The sequence below is a fragment of the Ranitomeya imitator genome, chromosome 1, assembly GCF_032444005.1.
Source record: "Ranitomeya imitator isolate aRanImi1 chromosome 1, aRanImi1.pri, whole genome shotgun sequence".
In the NCBI taxonomy this organism is placed as follows: domain Eukaryota; kingdom Metazoa; phylum Chordata; class Amphibia; order Anura; family Dendrobatidae; genus Ranitomeya; species Ranitomeya imitator.
In genome coordinates, this window is record NC_091282.1 from 861102229 (window position 1) to 861126038 (window position 23810).

Consider the following 23810-nt stretch of genomic DNA (forward strand, 5'->3'; position numbering starts at 1 on the left):
AAATGGCGGGCGCATGCGCAGTGCGCCCGCCATCTGCCTCCATCTGCTGGCCGGCAGGGGAGGAGCAGTTGGGGCTAAAATTAGGGTTAGGGGTAGGGTTAGGGTTAGGGCTAGGGTTAGGGGTAGGGTTAGGGCTAGGGGTAGGGTTAGGGGTAGGGGTAGGGTTAGGGCTAGGGTTAGGGTTAGGGTTAGGGCTAGGGGTAGGGTTAGGGGTAGGGTTAGGGGTAGGGTTAGGGTTAGGGCTAAATTTAGGGTTAGGGTTGGAGCTAAATTTAGGGTTAGGGTTGGGGCTAAATTTAGAGTTAGGGTTGGCGCTAAATTTAGGGTTAGGCTTCTTTCACACTTACGTCGGCACGGGGCCGTCGCAATGCATCGGCCCGACATACCGACGCACGTTGTGAAAATTGTGCACAACGTGGGCAGCGGATGTAGTTTTTCAACGCATCCGCTGCCCAATCTATGTCCTAGGGAGGAGGGGGCGGAGTTACGGCCACGCATGCGCGGTCAGAAATGGCGGATGCGACGTACAAAAAAACGTTACATTGAACTTTTTTTGTGCTGACGGTCCGCCAAAACACTGATCCAGTGCACGACGGACGCGACGTGTGGCCATCCATCACGATCCGTCGGCAATACAAGTCTATGGGCAAAAAACGCATCCTGCGGGCACATTTGCAGGATCCGTTTCTTGTCCAAAACGACGGATTGCGACGGATGCCAAACGACGCAAGTGTGAAAGTAGCCTTAGGGCTAGGGTTAGGGTTGGGGCTAAAGTTAGGGCTAGGGTTGGGGCTAAAGTTAGGGTTAGAGTTGGGATTAGGGTTAGGGTTTGGATTAGGGTTGGTATTAGGGTTAGGGTTGGCATTAGGGTTACGCTTGGGATTAGGGTTAGGTTTGGGATTAGGGTTAAGGTTAGGGTTGTGATTAGGGGTGTATTGGGATTAGGGTTAGGTTTGAGGTTAGGGTTGAGATTAGGATTAGGGGTGTGTTGGATTTAGGGTTTTGATTAGGGTTATGGTTAGGGTTGACATTAGGGTTGTTTTGGGGTAAGGGTTGTGATTATGGTTAGGGTTAGTGATTAGGATTATGGATCAGGTTGGGATTAGGGTTAGGGGTGTGTTGGGGTTAGGGTTGGAGCTAGAATTGGGGGGTTTCCACTGTTTAGGTACATAAGGGGGTCTCCAAACACAACAGCCAATTTTGCGTTCAAAAAGTCAAATGGTGCTCCCTCCCTTCTGATCTCTGCCGTGCGCCCAAACAGTGGGTTACCCCCACATATGGGGCATCAGCATACTCAGGATAAATTGGACAACAACTTTAGTGGTGCAATTTCTCCTGTTACCCTTGTGAAAATAAAAACTTGGGGGCTACAATATCTTTTTTGTGAAAAAAAAAATATTTTTTATTTTCACGACTCTGCATTCTAAACTTCTGTGAAGCACTTGGGCATTCAAAGTTCTCACCACACATCTAGATAAGTTCCTTGGGGTGGTCTAGTTTCCAAAATGGGGTCACTTGTGGGGGGTTACTACAGTTTAGGTACATCAGGGGCTCTGCAATCGCAGCATAATGCCCAAAGACCATTCTATCAAAGTCTGCATTCCGAAAAGGCGCTCCTTCCCTTCCGAGCTCTGCCGTGCGCTCACACAGTGGTTTACCCCCACATATTGGGTATCGACGTACTCAGGAGAAATTGCACAACAACTTTAGTGGTCTAATTTCTCCTGTTACCCTTGTGAAAATAAAAATTTGTGGGCAAAAAGATCATTTTTGTAGAAAAAATGCGATTTTTTTCACGGCTCTACGTTATAAAATTCTGTGAAGCACATGGGGATTCAAAGTGCTCACCACACATCTAGATAAGTTCCTTAAGGGGTCTAGTTTCCAAAATGGTGTCACTTGTGGGGGGTTTCCACTGTTAAGGCACATCAGGGGCTCTCCAAACGCGACATGGCATCCAATCTCAATTCCAGCCAATTCTACATTGAAAAAGTAAAACGGCACTCCTTCTCTTCCAAGCTCTGCAGTGCGCCCTAACAGTGGTTTACCCCCACATATTGGGTATGAACGTACTCAGGAGAAATTGCACAACAACTTTTGTGGTCTAATTTCTCTTTTTACCCTTGTGAAAATAAGAATTTGTGGGCGAAAAGATCATTTTTGTGTAAACAAAAGCAATTTTTTATTTTCACGGCTCTACGTTATAAACTTCTGTGAAGCACTTGGGGGTTCAACGTGCTCACCACACATCTAGATAAGTTCCTTAAGGGGTCTAGTTTCCAAAATGGTGTCACTTGTGGGGAGTTTCCACTGTTTAGGTACATCAGGGGCTCTCTAAACGTGACATGGCGTCCGATCTCAATTCCAGCCAATTCTGCATTGAAAGTCAAACGGCACTCCTTCTCTTCTAAGTTCTGCGGTGCGCCCAAAAAGTGGTTTACCCCCACATATCGGGTATTGGCGTATTCAGGAGAAATTGCATAACAAAATTTATGGTTACATTTCTGTTTTTACACTTGTGAAAATAAAAAAAATGGTTCTGAATTAAGATGTTTGCAAAAAAAAGTTAAATGTTCATTTTTTCCTTCCACATTGTTTCAGTTCCTGTGAAGCACGTAAAGGGTTAATAACCTTCTTGAATGTGGTTTTGAGAACCTTGAAGGGTGTAGTTTTTAGAATGGTGTCACACTTCATTATTTTCTATCATATAGACCCCTCAAAATGACTTCAAATGTGATGTGGTCCCTAAAAAAAAATGGTGTTGTAAAAATGAGAAATTGCTGGTCAACTTTTAACCCTTATAACTCCCTAACAAAAAAAAATTTGTTTCCAAAATTGTGCTGATGTAAAGTAGACATGTGGGAAATGTTATTTATTAACTATTTTTCGTGACATATCTCTCTGATTTAAGGGCATAAAAATATAAAGTTTGAAAATTGCAAAATTTAAAACATTTTCGCCATATTTCCGTTTTTTTCATAAATAATCGCAAGTAATATCGAAGAAATGTTACCACTAACATGAAGTACAATATGTCACGAAAAAACTATCTCAGAATCAGCGGGATCCGTTGAAGCGTTCCAGAGTTATAACCTCATAAAGTGACAGTGGTCAGAATTGCAAAAATTGGCTCGGTCATTAAGTACCAAATTGGCTCTGTCACTAAGGGGTTAAATGCACTTTTGCTTTTTACTTATTTAGTTACAGCAGGGTTTATGTTCATTATGTTTTTTGCAGGTTTTGTGTACTTTATGGCTAGTGTGAACATGCGTTTATGTGCTGCATATATACCAAGTTAAACCAAGCTCAATTTTTGTGTTTCTTTCTGCATCTTTGTAGGCAGCAGCTAAAGCTGTAAGCTATAGGCTGTAGGCAGTGAAACGGCAGGAAGATTATACTAGTACATACAGGTACACACCTATATACATCTAGAGAGAAATTAAGTCAAATTTCTTTCTTCCGATAAAATTGCAAAAAATAATAAAAACAATTACAAAAATGTCATTGTTAACCCCTTAGTGACAGCCAATTTGGTACTTAATTACCGAGCCAATTTTTACAATTATGACCACTGTCACTTTATGAGGTTATAACTCTGGAACGCTTTAACGGATCCCACTCATGCAGAGATTGTTTTTTCGTGACATATTGTACTTCATGTTAGTGGTAACATTTCTTCGATATTACTTGCGATTATTTATGAAAAAAATGGAAATATGGCAAAAAAATTTAAAATTTTGCAATTTTCAAATTTATATTTTTATGCCCTTAAATCAGAGAGATATGTCACAAATAATAGTTAATAAATAACATTTCCCACATGTCATTTTTACACCATTTTTTTTTAGGGACCACATCACATTTTAAGTCATTTTGAGGGGTCTATATGACAGAAAATAACCAAGTGTGACACCAATCTAAAAACTGCACACCTCAAGGTGCTCAAAACCACATTCAAGAAGTTTATTAACCATTTACGTGCTTCACAGGAACTGAAACAATGTGTAAGGAAAAAATGAACATTTAAATTTTTTTTGCAAACATTTTACTTCAGAACCATTTTTTTATTTTCACAAGTGTAAAAACAGAAATGTAACCATAAATTTTGTTGTGCAATTTCTCCTGAATAAGTCAATACCCCATATGTGGGGGTAAACCACTGTTTGGGCGCACCGCAGAGCTTGCAAGAGAAGGAGTGCAATTTTACTTTTTCAATGTAGAATTGGCTGGAATTGAGATCGGACGCCATGTCGCGTTTGGAGAGCCCCTGATGTGTCTAAACAGTAGAAGCCCCCCACAAGTGACCCCATTTTGGAAACTAGACCCCTAAAGGAACTTATCTAGATGTGTGGTGAGCACTTTAAACCCCCAAGTGCTTCACAGAAATTTATAAAGTAGAGCCGTGACAATAAAAAATCCTTTTTTTTTCCCTCAAAAATGATTTTTTAGCCTGCGATTTTTTATTTTCTCAAGGGTAACAGGAGACATTGAACCCCAAAATCTGTTGACCAGTTTGTCCTGAGTATGCTGATAGCCCATATGTGGGAGGGGCACTGTTTGGGCACCCATCGGGACTCGAAAGGAAAGGAGCGCCGCTTGGAATGCAGACTTTGATGGGATGGTCTGCGGGCGTCATGATGCATTTGCAGAGCTCCTGATGTACCTAAACAGTAGAAACCCCCCACAAGTGACCCCATTTTGGAAACTAGACCCCCCAAAGAGCATATCTAGATGTGTGGTGAGCACTATGAACCCCCAACTGCTTCACAGAAGTTTATAATGTAGAGCCATGAAAATAAAAAAATCATATTTTTTCTACAAAAATTATCTTTTCACCCCCAAATTTTTACTTTCACAAGGGTAACAGGAGAAATTGGACCCAAAAATTTATTGTGCAATTTATGCTGAGTAGGCTGATACCCCATATGTGGGGGGGACCACTGTTTGGGCACACAGCAGAGCTCGGAAGGGCCATTTTGGAATGCAGAATTTGATAGAATGGTCTGCGGGCGTTATGTTGCGTTTGCAGAGCCCCTGATGTACCAAAACAGTTGAAACCCCGCACAAGTGACCCCATTTTGGAAACTAGACCCCCTAAGGAACTTATCTAGATGTGTGGTGAGAACTTTGAATGCCCAAGTGCTTCACAGAAGTTTATAATGCAGAGTCGTGAAAATAAAAAACATTTTTTTTCCACAAAAAAAGATTTTGTAGCCCCAAAGTTTTTATTTTCACAAGGGTAACAGGAGAAATTGGACCCCAAAAGTTGTTGTCCTATTTATCCCGAGTACGCTCATGCCCCAAATATGGGGGAAAACCACTGTTTGGGCGCACGGCAGAGCTCAAGGGAGGGAGCACCATTTGACTTTTTGAGCGCAAAATTGGCTGTCGTGTTTGGAGACCCCCTGATGTACCTAAACAGTGGAAACCCCCCAATTCTAACTCCAACCCTAACCCCAACACACCCCTAACCCTAATCACAACCCTAACGATAATCACAACCCTAGCTCCAAAACAACCCTAATCTCAACCCTAACCGTAACCCTAATCAAAACCCTAAATCCAACACACCCCTAATCCTAATCTCAACCCTAACCTCAAACCTAACCCTAATCCCAATACACCCCAAACCCTAATCCCAACCCTAACCTTAACCCTAATCTCAAACCTAACCCTAATCCCAAGCGTAACCCTAATGCCAACCCTAACCCTAATACCAACCCTAATCCAAACCCTAACCCTAATCCCAACTCTAACCCTAACTTTAGCCACAACCCTAGCCCTAACTTTAGCCCCAATCCTAACCCTTAACTTTAGCCCAACCCTAGCCCTAACCCTAAATTTATCCCCAACCCTAACCCTAGCCCAAACTTTAGCCCCAACCCTAACCCTAAATTTAGCCCCAACCCTAACCCTAACTTTAGCCCCAACCCTTTCACTAAGGCTACTTTCACATTTGCGTCATGTGGCATCCGTCGCAATCCGTCGTTTTTGGCAAAAAAACGGATCCTGCAAATGTGCCCTCAGGATGGGTTTTTTGCCCATAGACTTGTATTGCCGACGGATCGCGACGGATGGCCACACGTCGCGTCCATCGTGCACTGGATCCGTTGTGTTTTGGTGGACCGTTGTCACAAAAAATGTTCAATGTAATGTTTTTTTGTACGTCGCGTCCACCATTTACAACCGTGCATGCGTGGCCGTAACTCCGCCCCCTCCTCCACAGGAAATAGACTGGGCAGCGGATGCCTTGAAAACCTGCATCCGCTGCCCACTTTGTGCACAATTTTCACAACGTGCGTCGGTACGTCGGGCCAACACATTACGACGGCCCCGTACCGACGCAAGTGTGAAAGAAGCCTATGCCTAACCCTAAATTCAGCCCCAACCCTATCCCTAACCCTAAATTTAGCCCCAACCCTAACCCTAAATTTAGCCCCAACCCTAAATTTAGCCCCAACCCTAACCCTAATTTTAGCCCCAACTCCTCCAGCTGCCGGACGGCAGATCATGGCGGGCGCACTGCGCATGCGCCCACCATTTTCTTACTGGATGAAGCCGGCAGGCAGGAGGGGACGCAGTAGGACCCAGGGACACCGGTATGTATAGCAGGGTCCCCAAATCCCCCTATTTCTCTGTCCTCTGATGTGCGATCACATCAGAGTACAGAGAATGACAGATCGCTTGGTTTTTTTGCGGCCGCCGGTAAACAGTTAATTACCGGCGATTGCAAAACAGGGGTCGGTAAAAACTGACCCCGATCATGTTCTTTGGGGTCTCGGCTACCCCTGGCAGCCGAGACCCCAAAGATTTTCTGGGTGCCGGCGGGCGCACAGCACATGCGCCCGCCATTTTTTGGCCGGAACAAGATGGTGGCGCCCATCGGGAGCCACGAGAAGCACCGGGGGAGACAGGTGAGTATAGGGGGGCTATCGGGGACCCCATTTCTCTGTCCTCTGATGTGCGATCACATCAGAGGACAGAGAAATTAAATGGGAAAACACGATTTGTTTTGTTTTTCTGCAACGCCGGTAAACGGTTAATTACCGGCAATCGCAACCCGAGGGTCGGTAAAAAACCCCTGACCCCGACAACCGAGACCCCAGAGAAAATCCAACTCTGGCGGGCGGTATTCACTATTAACGGCGCTGTGGTTTAAGTACCCTTAACTGCCACCGTTAAAAGGCGTATCGGCGGTCATTAAGGGTGTTTAATGCCCTTTAACCCCTTAATCCCATGTGATGTACTATCCCGTCCAGGTGACCTGGGACTTAATTCCCAGTGACGGGATAGTACGTCATATGCGATCGGCCGCACTCACGGGGGGAGCGCGGCCGATCGCGGCCGGGTGTCAGCTGTTTATCGCAGGACCGCTCCCGGCACATTAACCCCCTGCACACCGCGATCAAAGATGATCGCGGTGTGCCGGCGGTGCAGGGAAGCATCGCGCAGGGAGGGGGCTCCCTTCGGGCTTCCCTGAGACGATCGGTACACGGTGATGTACTCACCGTGTACCGAGCGTCTTCTCCCTGCAGTCCCCGGATCCAAAATGGCCGCGGGGCTGCATCCGGGTCCTACAGGGAGCACTTCCGGGTCAGGATCAGGCTGCAGCTCTAATCCTGCCCGGCTGTATGTCAGATCACCGATCTGACAGAGTGCTGTGCACACTGTCAGATCGGTGATCTGCGATGTCCCCCCCTGGGACAAAGTGAAAAAGTAAAAAAAAAAATTTCCACACGTGTAAAAAAAAAAAAAAAAAAATTCCTAAATAAAGAAGAAAAAAAAAAAATATTATTCCCATAAATACATTTCTTTATCTAAAAAACAAAACAAAACAATAAAAGTACACATATTTAGTATCGCCGTGTCCGTAACGACCCGACCTATAAAACTGGCCCACTAGTTAACCCCTTCAGTGAACACCGTAAGAAAAAAAAAAAAAAAACGAGCCAAAAAACAACGCTTTATTATCATAACGCTGAACAAAAAGTGGAATAACACGCGATCAAAAAGACGGATATAAATAACCATGGTACCTCTGAAAACGTCATCTTGTCCCGCAAAAAACGTGCTGCCATATAGCATCATAACCAAAAAAATAAAAAAGTTATAGTCCTCAGAATAAAGCGATGCCAAAATAATTATTTTTTCTATAAAATAGCTTTTATCGTATAAAAGCGCCAAAACATAAAAAAAAATGATATAAATGAGGTATCGCTGTAATCGTACTGACCCGAGGAATAAAACTGCTTCATCAATTTTACCAAACGCGGAACGGTATAAACGCCTCCCCCAAAAGAAATTCATGAATAGCTGGTTTTTGGTCATTCTGCCTCACAAAAAATCGGAATAAAAAGCGATCAAAAAATGTCACGTGCCCGAAAATGTTACCGATAAAAACGTCAACTCGTCCCGCAAAAAACAAGACCTCACATGACTCTGTGGACCAAAATATGGAAAAATTATAGGTCTCAAAATGTGGAGACGCAAAAACTTTTTTGCTATAAAAAGCGTCTTTTAGTGTGTGACGGCTACCAATCATAAAAATCCGATATAAAAAACGCTATAAAAGTAAATCAAACCCCCCTTCATCACCCCCTTAGTTAGGCTAGGTTCACATTGCGTTAATGGGTTAACGCTAACGGACAGCGTTGCACGGCGAAAATATCACAATTAACGCCGTGCAACGGGTCCATTAGCACACCCATTGACAGCAATGTGATTTTCGGGTGTAGCGCATCGCTAGAGCGTGCCATTTTCGGCTCGCGCTAGCAAGGTGCCGTTCTTTTGTGGCGCGCCTCGGACGCTGCTTGCAGCGTCCGCGGCGCGCCCGACGTCCGATCCCTGATCTTCCAGAGCGGGGACGTTAACGCGACCACTAAACACGACACCTAAAAAGACATTGCGTTAGCGCAATCCGCTAGCGCTAAACGGATTTCCCTAACGCAATGTGAACCTAGCCTTAGGGAAAAATAATAAAATTAAAAAAAATGTATTTATTTCCATTTTCCCATTAGGGTTAGGGCTAGGGTTAGGGCTAGGGCTAGGGTTAGGGCTAGGGTTAGGGCTAGGGCTAGGGTTAGGGCTAGGGTTAGGGTTTGGATTACATTTACGGTTGGGATTAGAGTTGGGATTAGAATTAGGGGTGTGTCAGGGTTAGGTGTTTGGTTAGGGTTACAGTTGGGATTAGGGTTAGGGGTGCGTTTGGATTAGGGTTTCATTTATATTTGGGGGGTTTCCACTTTTTAGGCACATCAGGGGCTCTCCAAACGCGACATGGCGTCCGATCTCAATTCCAGCCAATTCTGCATTGAAAAGGTAAAACAGTGCTCCTTCACTTCCGAGCTCTCCCGTGCGCCCAAACAGGGGTTTACCCCAACATATTGGGTATCATCGTACTCGAGACAAATTGGACAACAACTTTTTGGGTCCAAGTTCTCTTGTTATCCTTGGGAAAATAAAAATTTGGGTGCTAAAAATCATTTTTGTGGGAAAAAAAAGGATTTTTTATTTTCACGGCTCTGCGTTGTAAACTGTAGTGAAACACTTGGGGGTTCAAAGTTTTCACAACACATCTAGATAAGTTCCGTGGGAGGTCTAGTTTCCAATATGAGGTCACTTGTGGGGGGTTTGTACTGTTTGGGTACATCAGGGGCTCTGCAAATGCAACGTGACGCCTGCAGACCAATCCATCTAAGTCTGCATTCCAAATGGCGCTCCTTCCCTTCCGAGCTCTGCCATGCGCCCAAACAGTGGTTCCCCCCCACATATGGAGTATCAGCGTACTCAGGACAAATTGGACAACAACTTTTGGGGTCCAATTTATTCCGTTACCCTTGTAAAAATACAAAGCTGGGGGCTAAAAAATCATTTTTGTGAAAAAAAAAGGAATTTTTATTTTCACGGCTCTGCGTTATAAACTGTAGTGAAACACTTAGGGGTTCAAAGTTCTCACAACACATCTAGATTAGTTCCTTGGGAGGTCTAGTTTCTAATATGGGGTCACTTGTGGGGGGTTTGTACTGTTTGGGTACATCAGGGGCTCTGCAAATGCAACGTGACTCCTGCAGACCAATCCATCTAAGTCTGCATTCCAAATGGCGCTCCTTTCCTTCTGAGCACTGCCATGCGCCCAAACAGTGGTTCCCCCCTACATATGGGGTATCAGCGTACTCAGGACAAATTGGACAACAACTTTTGGGGTCCAATTTATTCTGTTACCCTTGTAAAAATACAAAGCTGGGGGCTAAAAAATCATTTTTGTGAAAAAAAAAAGAATTTTTATTTTCACGGCTCTGCGTTATAAACTGTAGTGAAACACTTAGGCTATGTTCACACGTTCCTGATTTCCCTCCTTTTTTTCAGGACTAAAAACCGCAGCTCTTGGCAGAAAACGCAGGTCCTTTTTTTGGTGCTTTTTTGGTGCGTTTTTTGATGCGTTTTTGATGCAGTTTTCTATGCAGAGTCTGTGTGTTTTCTAGGAAGTTTTTTAGGGTTAAAATGGCTGAAAATACCCCCTAACCCTAACCCTACCCCTAACCCTATTCTAACCTTAGTGGGGAAAAAAAAAAATTTCTTAATTTTTTTATTGTCCCTACCTATGGGGGTGACAAAGGGGGGGGGGGGGTCATTTACTATTTTTTTTATTTTGATCACTGAGATAGGTTATATCTCTGATCAAAATGCACTTTGGAATGAATCTGCCGGTCGGCAGATTCGGCGGGCGCACTGCGCATGCGCCCGCCATTTTGCAAGATGGCGGCGCCCAGGGAGAAGACGGCCGGACGGACACCTGGAGGCCGGGTAAGTATAAGGGGGGAGATGAGGGCACGGGGGGGCAGCCACACTGCAGCGGTTCTGCACCAAAAAAACGCAGAAAACCCGCAGATATTTTTTTCATCTGCGGGTTTTACTGCGGGTTTGACCTCACAATGGAGGTCTATGGGTGCAGAACCGCTGCAGTTCCGCAAAAAGAAGTGACATGGTACTTCTTTTTTACCGCGGCTATTCAGCGCGGCTTTTTTCACGATTTTCCGCAATGTGGGCACAGCAGTTCCTGTTTTCCATAGGGTACATTGTAATGTACCCTGCATGGAAAACAGCTGCGGACCCGCAGCGGGAAAATCGTGGCGATTCCGCATGAAAAAAAGGATGGTGTGAACATGGCCTTAGGGGTTCAAAGTTCTCACAACACATCTAGATAAGTTCGTTGGGAGGTCTAGTTTCTAATATGGGGTCACTTGTGGGGGGTTTGTACTGTTTGGGTACATCAGGGGCTCTGCAAATGCAACGTGACTCCTGCAGACCAATCCATCTAAGTCTGCATTCCAAATGGCGCTCCTTCCCTTCCGAGCTCTGCCATGCGCCCAAACAGTGGTTCCCCCCCACATATTGGGTATCAGCGTACTCAGGACAAATTGGACAACAACTTTTGGGGTCCAATTTATTCTGTTACCCTTGTGAAAATACAAAACTGGGGGCTAAAAAATTATTTTTGCGAAAAAAAAAAAATTATTTTAACGGCTCTGCGTTATAAACTGTAGTGAAACACTTGGGGGTTCAAAGCTCTCAAAACACATCTAGATAAGTTCCTTAGGGGGTCTAGTTTCCAAAATGGTGTCACTTGTGGGGGGTTTTAATGTTTAGGCACATCAGGGGCTCTCCAAACCAACATGGCGTCCCATCTTAATTCCAGTCAATTTTGCATTGAAAAGTCAAATGGCGCTCCTTCCCTTCCGAGCTCTGCTATGCGCCCAAAAAGTGGTTTACCCCCACATATGGGGTATCGTCGCACTCAGGACAAATTGCACAACAACTTTTGTGGTCTAATTTCTTCTCTTACCCTTGGGAAAATAAAAAATTGGTGGCGAAAAGATCATTTTTGTGAAAAAATATGATTTTTTATTTTTACGGCTCTGCATTATAAACTTCTGTGAAGCACTTGTTGGGTCAAAGTGCTCACCACACATCTAGATAAGTTCCTTAAGGGGTCTATTTTCCAAAATGGTGTCACTTGTGGGGATTTCAATGTTTAGGCACATCAGGGGCTCTCCAAACGCAACATGGCATCCCATCTCAATTCCAGTCAATTTTGCATTGAAAAGTAAAATGGTGCTCCTTCCCTTCCGAGCTCTGCCATACGCCCAAACAATGGTTTACACCCATATATGGGGTATCAGCGTACTCAGGACAAATTGGACAACAATTTTTGAGGTCCAATTTCTTCTCTTACTCTTGGGAAAATAAAAAATTGGGGGCGAAAAGATCATTTTTGTGAAAAAATATGATTTTTTATTTTTACGGCTCTGCATTATAAACTTCTGTGAAGCAATTGGTGGGTCAAAGTGCTCACCACACAACTAGATAAGTTCCTTAGGGTGTCTACTTTCCAAAATGGTGTCACTTGTGGGGGGTTTCAATGTTTAGGCACATGAGGGGCTCTCCAAACGCAACATGGCGTCCCATCTCAATTCCTGTCAATTTTGCATTGAAAAGTCAAATGGCGCTCCTTTCCTTCCGAGCTCTGCCATGCGCCCAAACAGTGGTTTACCCCCACATATGGGGTATCAGCGTACTCAGGACAGATTGTACAACAACGTTTGGCATCCATTTTATCCTGTTACCCTTGGTAAAATAAAACAAATTGGAGCTGAAATAAATTTTGTGTGAAAAAAAGTTAAATATTCATTTTTATTTAAACATTCCAAAAATTCCTGTGAAACCCCTGAAGGGTTAATAAACTTCTCGAATGTGGTTTTGAGCACCTTGAGGGGTGCAGTTTTTAGAATGGTGTCACACTTGGGTATTTTCTATCATATAGACCCCTCAAAATGACTTAAAATGTGATGTGGTCCCTAAAAAAAAATGGTGTTGTAAAAATAAGAAATTGCTGGTCAATTTTAACCCTTATAACTCCCTAACAAAAAAATATTTTGGTTCCAAAATTGTGCTGATGTAAAGTAGACATGTGGGAAATGTTACTTATTAAGTATTTTGCGTGACATATCTCTGTGATTTAAGGGCATAAAAATTTAAAGTTGGAAAATTGCGAAATTTTCTAAATTTTCGCCAAATTTCCGCTTTTTTCACAAATAAACGCAAGTTATATAGAATAAATGTTACCACTAACATGAAGTACAATATGTCACGAGAAAACAATGTCAGAATTGCCAAGATCCGTTGAAGCGTTCCAGAGTTATAACCTCATAAAGGGACAGTGGTCAGAATTGTAAAAATTGGCCCGGTCATTAACGTGCAAACCACCCTCGGGGCTTAAGGGGTTAAAAATATAAATAAATAAACATCACAAATTAGCAAATTACATTGATATATTTGGTGTCCCTGTAATCGTAACAACCCACACAACAGTTATCAGATTAATTATGGTGATCGATAAATGGGGTAAAAAAATTGTGCAATTTTTTTTTCTCCAATTAACCCATAAAAAACTGTAATAAAAATGTAAATAAAATAAAATGAGAAGAGAAAAAAAAATACAGTGTTAGGGGTCGAGTTCCCGCTTCTCCTGCCGCAGTGAAACCTGCTCAGCGGAGATGTCGGTCCTTGCGTCTGGCTCAGTCTCACTCTGTGCTTAGGCTTGCTGTTGCTTCTCCAGCTTTTGCCATTAAAGCCAGTGCTGGGCAGCAGCGAGTGGACGCTTTTGAGACTAAGTCCTGCTTTTTCCCTTCTGAGCATGCCCAGGGTGAGATCTCTCGTTGGAGATCAAGGGTCACATGCTCAGATGCTGCAGCGGTTCCCATTGGTCCTCCTGGAGGGTCCTGAAAGGGCTAACTTCTGTGGCAGCTGCCCATTGGTCCTTTATTGGAAGGTCCTGAACGTACTGCAGCTATATAAGCTTCGCATGACCGCACGGCCATGCGCTAGTGTACAATTGTATACGTGTGTTTGTTGTGAGTACAATAAAGGCACAGATGATTGGCCTCGGGGAGACCAAAACATCCAACACCGCGGAGACACCATCACGTGTTTCTCAACGCAGTGATTCCAGAACACTGCCCCCATTATGGGAAATATGCAGATGCATGTAAAGAAGCTGCGGAGACACCATCACGTGTTTCTCGACGCAAGCAGTAAATAGCCAGGCCTTTCCCCGGGAAGGAACAACCACGGGAAGGGCAGCATCCTATGAAGGAAAGCCACCTATGCCAAGCATGGTATCCATCCACAGACAGCTGTTTCTTTTTTTTTTTTTTTTTCCCCTCAGATGGGAAAATCCACGGTCCAGAAATCCAAGACCAAAGAAAAATCCCAAACAGCTGCGTCAAATCCAAAACACAAAAGCTGTTCCCATCATCATCGGAAAATTTCAGTTTAATACAACATCAGAAAAAGCAAGTCAAGACATATTTACAAGGTATCTCCACTTCTTCACCTTCCAAATCCCTTCGGCATCCACCTCCCCCCTTCTTCTTTTATCCCATAGAAAACACACATACATCTTCCCCAAAATCACTTTTAGACTATTCTTTACTACAATTTCCTTTCTCTTAAAAACATACACATTCCTCACATCCCATAATACTTCTTTTATACATGCAACTATTAACCACAACACTCTCTCCTTCACTCCATCACACATTCCCAAGCCAAACATGAACAACTCGAATGATAACAAGCTCACACCACACAATTCTTTACACAACGGTCCCATTCTTCCTCCCTAGCATAATGACAATTCCAAAACACATGTATTACACTTTCCCTTCCACCACACCCACCTCTCGGACACATATCATTTCTCCCCAACCCACGATTCTTCTGAAATTCTCTAACTGGTAACACTCCATGCAAAGACTGCCACACAATCTCACTCTGCCTATTCGTCATACCGTCTAACCGCACTTTCTTCCATACTTTTTCTATATCATTCCCTCTTACCATGTTTATTCCACACTCTGTCTCTCTACATTCAATCATCCTATATACAGCCTTCTTATTACTCAACAGCCTAACATCCACATCACATAACTCATACTTCACCAAAAATTTATAAACCCACACATACCATCTAGGCACGTCAAAAGCAACCGGATACCTCAGATCCCTCTCTCGCCACTTCAAACGAAATAAATATGCCCCAAACAAAAACCTACACAGACAAGAAAACTTGCCATCCATCCTAATCACCCTCAACACAAAAAAACACAATATTTACACCAAAAAACACCTCAAGGTTTGGAAAACCCAACCCACCTTTTTCTAAACGTTTCACCAAAACCTCCCTCCTAGAATTTTTATTTTCACGGCTCTGCGTTATAAACTGTAGTGAAACACTTAGGCTATGTTCACACGTTCCTGATTTCCCTCCTTTTTTTCAGGACTAAAAACCGCAGCTCTTGGCAGAAAACGCAGGTCCTTTTTTTGGTGCTTTTTTGGTGCGTTTTTTGATGCGTTTTTGATGCAGTTTTCTATGCAGAGTCTGTGTGTTTTCTAGGAAGTTTTTTAGGGTTAAAATGGCTGAAAATACCCCCTAACCCTACCCCTAACCCTACCCCTAACCCTATTCTAACCTTAGTGGGGAAAAAAAAAATTTCTTAATTTTTTTATTGTCCCTACCTATGGGGGTGACAAAGGGGGGGGGGTCATTTACTATTTTTTTTATTTTGATCACTGAGATAGGTTATATCTCTGATCAAAATGCACTTTGGAATGAATCTGCCGGTCGGCAGATTCGGCGGGCGCACTGCGCATGCGCCCGCCATTTTGCAAGATGGCGGCGCCCAGGGAGAAGACGGCCGGACGGACACCTGGAGGCCGGGTAAGTATAAGGGGGGAGATGAGGGCACGGGGGGGGGGGCGTCGGAGCACGGGGGTGGCATCGGAGCACGGGGGTGGCATCGGAGCATGGGGGGGTGGGATTGGGGCACGGGGGGGCAGCCACACTGCAGCGGTTCTGCACCAAAAAAACGCAGAAAACCCGCAGATATTTTTTTCATCTGCGGGTTTTACTGCGGGTTTGACCTCACAATGGAGGTCTATGGGTGCAGAACCGCTGCAGTTCCGCAAAAAGAAGTGACATGGTACTTCTTTTTTACCGCGGCTATTCAGCGCGGCTTTTTTCACGATTTTCCGCAATGTGGGCACAGCAGTTCCTGTTTTCCATAGGGTACATTGTAATGTACCCTGCATGGAAAACAGCTGCGGACCCGCAGCGGGAAAATCGTGGCGATTCCGCATGAAAAAAAGGATGGTGTGAACATGGCCTTAGGGGTTCAAAGTTCTCACAACACATCTAGATAAGTTCGTTGGGAGGTCTAGTTTCTAATATGGGGTCACTTGTGGGGGGTTTGTACTGTTTGGGTACATCAGGGGCTCTGCAAATGCAACGTGACTCCTGCAGACCAATCCATCTAAGTCTGCATTCCAAATGGCGCTCCTTCCCTTCCGAGCTCTGCCATGCGCCCAAACAGTGGTTCCCCCCCACATATTGGGTATCAGCGTACTCAGGACAAATTGGACAACAACTTTTGGGGTCCAATTTATTCTGTTACCCTTGTGAAAATACAAAACTGGGGGCTAAAAAATTATTTTTGCGAAAAAAAAAAAATTATTTTAACGGCTCTGCGTTATAAACTGTAGTGAAACACTTGGGGGTTCAAAGCTCTCAAAACACATCTAGATAAGTTCCTTAGGGGGTCTAGTTTCCAAAATGGTGTCACTTGTGGGGGGTTTTAATGTTTAGGCACATCAGGGGCTCTCCAAACCAACATGGCGTCCCATCTTAATTCCAGTCAATTTTGCATTGAAAAGTCAAATGGCGCTCCTTCCCTTCCGAGCTCTGCTATGCGCCCAAAAAGTGGTTTACCCCCACATATGGGGTATCGTCGCACTCAGGACAAATTGCACAACAACTTTTGTGGTCTAATTTCTTCTCTTACCCTTGGGAAAATAAAAAATTGGTGGCGAAAAGATCATTTTTGTGAAAAAATATGATTTTTTATTTTTACGGCTCTGCATTATAAACTTCTGTGAAGCACTTGTTGGGTCAAAGTGCTCACCACACATCTAGATAAGTTCCTTAAGGGGTCTATTTTCCAAAATGGTGTCACTTGTGGGGATTTCAATGTTTAGGCACATCAGGGGCTCTCCAAACGCAACATGGCATCCCATCTCAATTCCAGTCAATTTTGCATTGAAAAGTAAAATGGTGCTCCTTCCCTTCCGAGCTCTGCCATACGCCCAAACAATGGTTTACACCCATATATGGGGTATCAGCGTACTCAGGACAAATTGGACAACAATTTTTGAGGTCCAATTTCTTCTCTTACTCTTGGGAAAATAAAAAATTGGGGGCGAAAAGATCATTTTTGTGAAAAAATATAATTTTTTATTTTTACGGCTCTGCATTATAAACTTCTGTGAAGCAATTGGTGGGTCAAAGTGCTCACCACACAACTAGATAAGTTCCTTAGGGTGTCTACTTTCCAAAATGGTGTCACTTGTGGGGGGTTTCAATGTTTAGGCACATGAGGGGCTCTCCAAACGCAACATGGCGTCCCATCTCAATTCCTGTCAATTTTGCATTGAAAAGTCAAATGGCGCTCCTTTCCTTCCGAGCTCTGCCATGCGCCCAAACAGTGGTTTACCCCCACATATGGGGTATCAGCGTACTCAGGACAGATTGTACAACAACGTTTGGCATCCATTTTATCCTGTTACCCTTGGTAAAATAAAACAAATTGGAGCTGAAATAAATTTTGTGTGAAAAAAAAGTTAAATATTCATTTTTATTTAAACATTCCAAAAATTCCTGTGAAACCCCTGAAGGGTTAATAAACTTCTCGAATGTGGTTTTGAGCACCTTGAGGGGTGCAGTTTTTAGAATGGTGTCACACTTGGGTATTTTCTATCATATAGACCCCTCAAAATGACTTCAAATGAGATGTGGTCCCTAAAAAAAAATGGTGTTGTAAAAATAAGAAATTGCTGGTCAATTTTAACCCTTATAACTCCCTAACAAAAAAATATTTTGGTTCCAAAATTGTGCTGATGTAAAGTAGACATGTGGGAAATGTTACTTATTAAGTATTTTGCGTGACATATCTCTGTGATTTAAGGGCATAAAAATTTAAAGTTGGAAAATTGCGAAATTTTCTAAATTTTCGCCAAATTTCCGCTTTTTTCACAAATAAACGCAAGTTATATAGAATAAATGTTACCACTAACATGAAGTACAATATGTCACGAGAAAACAATGTCAGAATTGCCAAGATCCGTTGAAGCGTTCCAGAGTTATAACCTCATAAAGGGACAGTGGTCAGAATTGTAAAAATTGGCCCGGTCATTAACGTGCAAACCACCCTCGGGGCTTAAGGGGTTAAAAATATAAATAAATAAACATCACAAATTAGCAAATTACATTGATATATTTGGTGTCCCTGTAATCGTAACAACCCACACAACAGTTATCAGATTAATTATGGTGATCGATAAATGGGGTAAAAAAATTGTGCAATTTTTTTTTCTCCAATTAACCCATAAAAAACTGTAATAAAAATGTAAATAAAATAAAATGAGAAGAGAAAAAAAAATACAGTGTTAGGGGTCGAGTTCCCGCTTCTCCTGCCGCAGTGAAACCTGCTCAGCGGAGATGTCGGTCCTTGCGTCTGGCTCAGTCTCACTCTGTGCTTAGGCTTGCTGTTGCTTCTCCAGCTTTTGCCATTAAAGCCAGTGCTGGGCAGCAGCGAGTGGACGCTTTTGAGACTAAGTCCTGCTTTTTCCCTTCTGAGCATGCCCAGGGTGAGATCTCTCGTTGGAGATCAAGGGTCACATGCTCAGATGCTGCAGCGGTTCCCATTGGTCCTCCTGGAGGGTCCTGAAAGGGCTAACTTCTGTGGCAGCTGCCCATTGGTCCTTTATTGGAAGGTCCTGAACGTACTGCAGCTATATAAGCTTCGCATGACCGCACGGCCATGCGCTAGTGTACAATTGTATACGTGTGTTTGTTGTGAGTACAATAAAGGCACAGATGATTGGCCTCGGGGAGACCAAAACATCCAACACCGCGGAGACACCATCACGTGTTTCTCAACGCAGTGATTCCAGAACACTGCCCCCATCCCTTATGGGAAATATGCAGATGCATGTAAAGAAGCTGCGGAGACACCATCACGTGTTTCTCGACGCAAGCAGTAAATAGCCAGGCCTTTCCCCGGGAAGGAACAACCACGGGAAGGGCAGCATCCTATGAAGGAAAGCCACCTATGCCAAGCATGGTATCCATCCACAGACAGCTGTTTCGGGGTTTTTGCCCCTCATCAGTGTGGAGTAGGAATCTGGCTATTAGGAGCAGTGCCAAGTAAAAAGGCAATAAAGGCACAGATGATTGGCCTCGGGGAGACCAAAACATCCAACACCGCGGAGACACCATCACGTGTTTCTCAACGCAGTGATTCCAGAACACTGCCCCCATTATGGGAAATATGCAGATGCATGTAAAGAAGCTGCGGAGACACCATCACGTGTTTCTCGACGCAAGCAGTAAATAGCCAGGCCTTTCCCCGGGAAGGAACAACCACGGGAAGGGCAGCATCCTATGAAGGAAAGCCACCTATGCCAAGCATGGTATCCATCCACAGACAGCTGTTTCTTTTTTTTTTTTTTTTTTTTCCCCTCAGATGGGAAAATCCACGGTCCAGAAATCCAAGACCAAAGAAAAATCCCAAACAGCTGCGTCAAATCCAAAACACAAAAGCTGTTCCCATCATCATCGGAAAATTTCAGTTTAATACAACATCAGAAAAAGCAAGTCAAGACATATTTACAAGGTATCTCCACTTCTTCACCTTCCAAATCCCTTCGGCATCCACCTCCCCCCTTCTTCTTTTATCCCATAGAAAACACACATACATCTTCCCCAAAATCACTTTTAGACTATTCTTTACTACAATTTCCTTTCTCTTAAAAACATACACATTCCTCACATCCCATAATACTTCTTTTATACATGCAACTATTAACCACAACACTCTCTCCTTCACTCCATCACACATTCCCAAGCCAAACATGAACAACTCGAATGATAACAAGCTCACACCACACAATTCTTTACACAACGGTCCCATTCTTCCTCCCTAGCATAATGACAATTCCAAAACACATGTATTACACTTTCCCTTCCACCACACCCACCTCTCGGACACATATCATTTCTCCCCAACCCACGATTCTTCTGAAATTCTCTAACTGGTAACACTCCATGCAAAGACTGCCACACAATCTCACTCTGCCTATTCGTCATACCGTCTAACCGCACTTTCTTCCATACTTTTTCTATATCATTCCCTCTTACCATGTTTATTCCACACTCTGTCTCTCTACATTCAATCATCCTATATACAGCCTTCTTATTACTCAACAGCCTAACATCCACATCACATAACTCATACTTCACCAAAAATTTATAAACCCACACATACCATCTAGGCACGTCAAAAGCAACCGGATACCTCAGATCCCTCTCTCGCCACTTAAAACGAAATAAATATGCCCCAAACAAAAACCTACACAGACAAGAAAACTTGCCATCCATCCTAATCACCCTCAACACAAAAAACACAATATTTACACCAAAAAACACCTCAAGGTTTGGAAAACCCAACCCACCTTTTTCTAAACGTTTCACCAAAACCTCCCTCCTAGCCCTCTCCATTCTAGAATTCCACAAAAACACAAACAGAATCCTATTTAACCCTCTCATACACATATACCCCGGCGGAAAGACCACTGCAATATATTAGAAAATAGGCAAAATCACACTTTTAATAACTAAGATTTTTCCAAAAAACGAAAGACTTCTCATCTTCCAAAAACATAACTTCCGCTCAACCTTTCCTTTTGCATCATCCCAACTTTCTTTCCCATCCAAACTCTCTGAAAATTTCACACCCAAAACCTTAATAGACCCAGTCACCTCATTCACTCCTACATCCTTACTTAAAACCCCTCCCCCAAAAACCTTACACTCACTCTTCTCCCAATTCACCTTAAATGCTGACGCACCACAAAAAATAGACGCTAATAACTTCACCCGCCTCACAGAATACTCTGAATCACACAACACACACACGTCATCCATATAAGCACTAACCTTCCATTCCCTCCCTCCACCTCCTGGCACTTGTACTCCTCTAATCACTTTATCTTTCCTCAACATACAAAGCAACGGTTCAATCGCACAAATAAAAACCACAGGAGACAAAGGACAACCTTGTCGCACACCTGAAAAAACATTCACTCTTCTACCCACAGAACCATTCATCAAAACACAACTATAAATGTCTTTATATAAGCTCCTCACCCTCCAAACAAAATCAGGCGGAAACCCCATTCTCAATAATACCCGGAACAAAAAACTATGTGATAACCGATCATACGCCTTTTCAAAGTCCAAACTCAAAACAAATACACTCTTCTTCCGACTCATACAGTCCCACAAACAATCTCTCAACATACACACACACTCATGTATACGTCTCCCAGGCACTGCACAACACTGTTCATCCCCAATCACACTCTCTATCACATCACGCATCCTATTCGCCATTACTTTCGCATAGATCTTATAATCGCAATTCAACAACGTTATCGGTCTCCAATTTTTTAAACTCTTCAAATCTCCTTTTTTAGGTATTAACACAACCATCCCTGCACGCATACTCTCAGCCACCTCCATACTAGACCACATATACTTACACATATCCACAAAATCCTTACCAATCACATGCCACATCACCCTATAAAACTCTATAGGAAGTCCATCCTCTCCTGGAGTCTTATTTAACGCCATGCTATTCATTACCTTCCATACCTCATCACCTGTCACCTCACCCACTCTCTCTCTCTCCATCTCACTCAATTTATTTTCTAATACACTTAGTACATCCTCCTCCAAAGCCTCATCCCTCCACTTCACTGCATACAGCTCCTCATAAAACTTAGCCACATGTTCACACATATCCTCCCCACTTACCTCTCTTCCATCCTCTGCATTCAAAACACCCATACTCTGCTTTTTCCCAAAAACCTTTTTAAAGAAAAACCTTGAACACCTTTCATCTTGCTCCATTCTATCAATTTTTGCCCTAAAAATAATACTCTTCCCTTTCTCTTCCAAAAACTCTTTAATTTCTTTTTTAACCTTTTTTATCCCCTCCTCCACCTCCATTCCTCCTTCCCTCAATTTATACAATAAACATAAACGGGCATTCAACTTAACAAACTTTTCCCTCTTAATTGCCGCAAATTCATACCCCACACTTTTAAAAAACTTTTTTGTCTGCCTCTTAACCCAATCCCACCACTCACAAACATTCCCAAAACTTTCCTTACTTTTACACCACTGTTCATACTTTCTCACATACTCCTTCCTCACAGCTTCATTTTCCAACAATTTCACATTTAATTTCCACAAACCCTTTCCAAACACACCACTAACATTAATATCTAACTCGCACAACACACAAACATGGTCCGAAAAAACGACCCTATCCTGCTTATATCCAACAGGAATAATATTTTTAGAAATAAAACAATAATCCAACCTGGACTGTGCTCTTCCACTATCAGAAAAAAAGGTATCTAACAAAGGGTTAACCTTACACACACGCTGCATATCATTCAAATCAAAGTCAGTAACTAACTCCAGCAAAACTTTTCCAGACACATCCACATTCACTCCCCCCACATCACAATTCATATCACCCACAATCACCACAGGCACTCTTCCTGGAACAAAAAGCTTCACTTTTTCAAATAATAACTTACGCTCATTTTTTTCTACTGGCGCATAAATATTGATAACACAAAACTTAGCATTTTTATATTCAAAATTTGCTAAGATACAGCTCCCCACCTCCACCACCAAATAATTATTCAAAACAACCTCCTGCCCCTTAACTAAAATACCCACACCATCATTTCTATTATTTGCACTACCAGACCACACAGACGCACCATAAGACCACTCATCCCCTTTCACACCATCCACAATCCCACATTCTTGCAAACAAAAAATAGATGCACTCTGCATAGCTAAAAAATCCAAAATTGCTGCTCTCCTCCTCGCTTTCTTAAAAACTCTCACATTTTGAGAAACTATAGAAAAACCCATACTATAAAAACAAAAAACAATGCAAAAATTACCACAAAACTACACACATTACACAAAAAGCCCTTGACAAAGGTCAAGACTCACAGAAAGGAGAGAAAAAAAAAAAACAACAGATCCACTGAGCTTTCATTTTACCCAGTATCACCATTGTCCTCCTCTGCCATTTGGACTGAACAGCAAGTCTCTGAACCACTAACCCCTTCGTGCTCACTCCATTTTTTTTTAGCTGGCCCAATTTTCCTCTTAGGCATACTACTGCATGCCTCATCACTTTCCCCATCCTCCTCCCTCTGACACTTATTTGCACCCCTGTCCTGATCTGAAGAAAGCCCTCTAATATTCTGAGGATCTGAGGGGTGCACAGGGCTCTCAGCTTCAGAAATACGCACGTCTTCCTCCGTTGCATCCATTGCTTCCTCAAGAGAAAACATTTCAGGCACAGTAGAGTCATCATCTTCTTCCTCATCTTCTTCCTGATCTTCCTTATTAAACCCCTTCTCTACTTTTTTTTCCGCCAACCAAAACTCCTTATCTTCCTTCTGTGCATCACTCATAGCACCACGGGGTGCTAGCACAATGTCATCTGGAGTCACAGAGCGTCTTTCCCTCTCCCTCCTTTCCTCTCTCTCCATTCTTTCAGTTTCCTTCCTGATAGTCGCCAACCTCCTCCTTCTCTCCT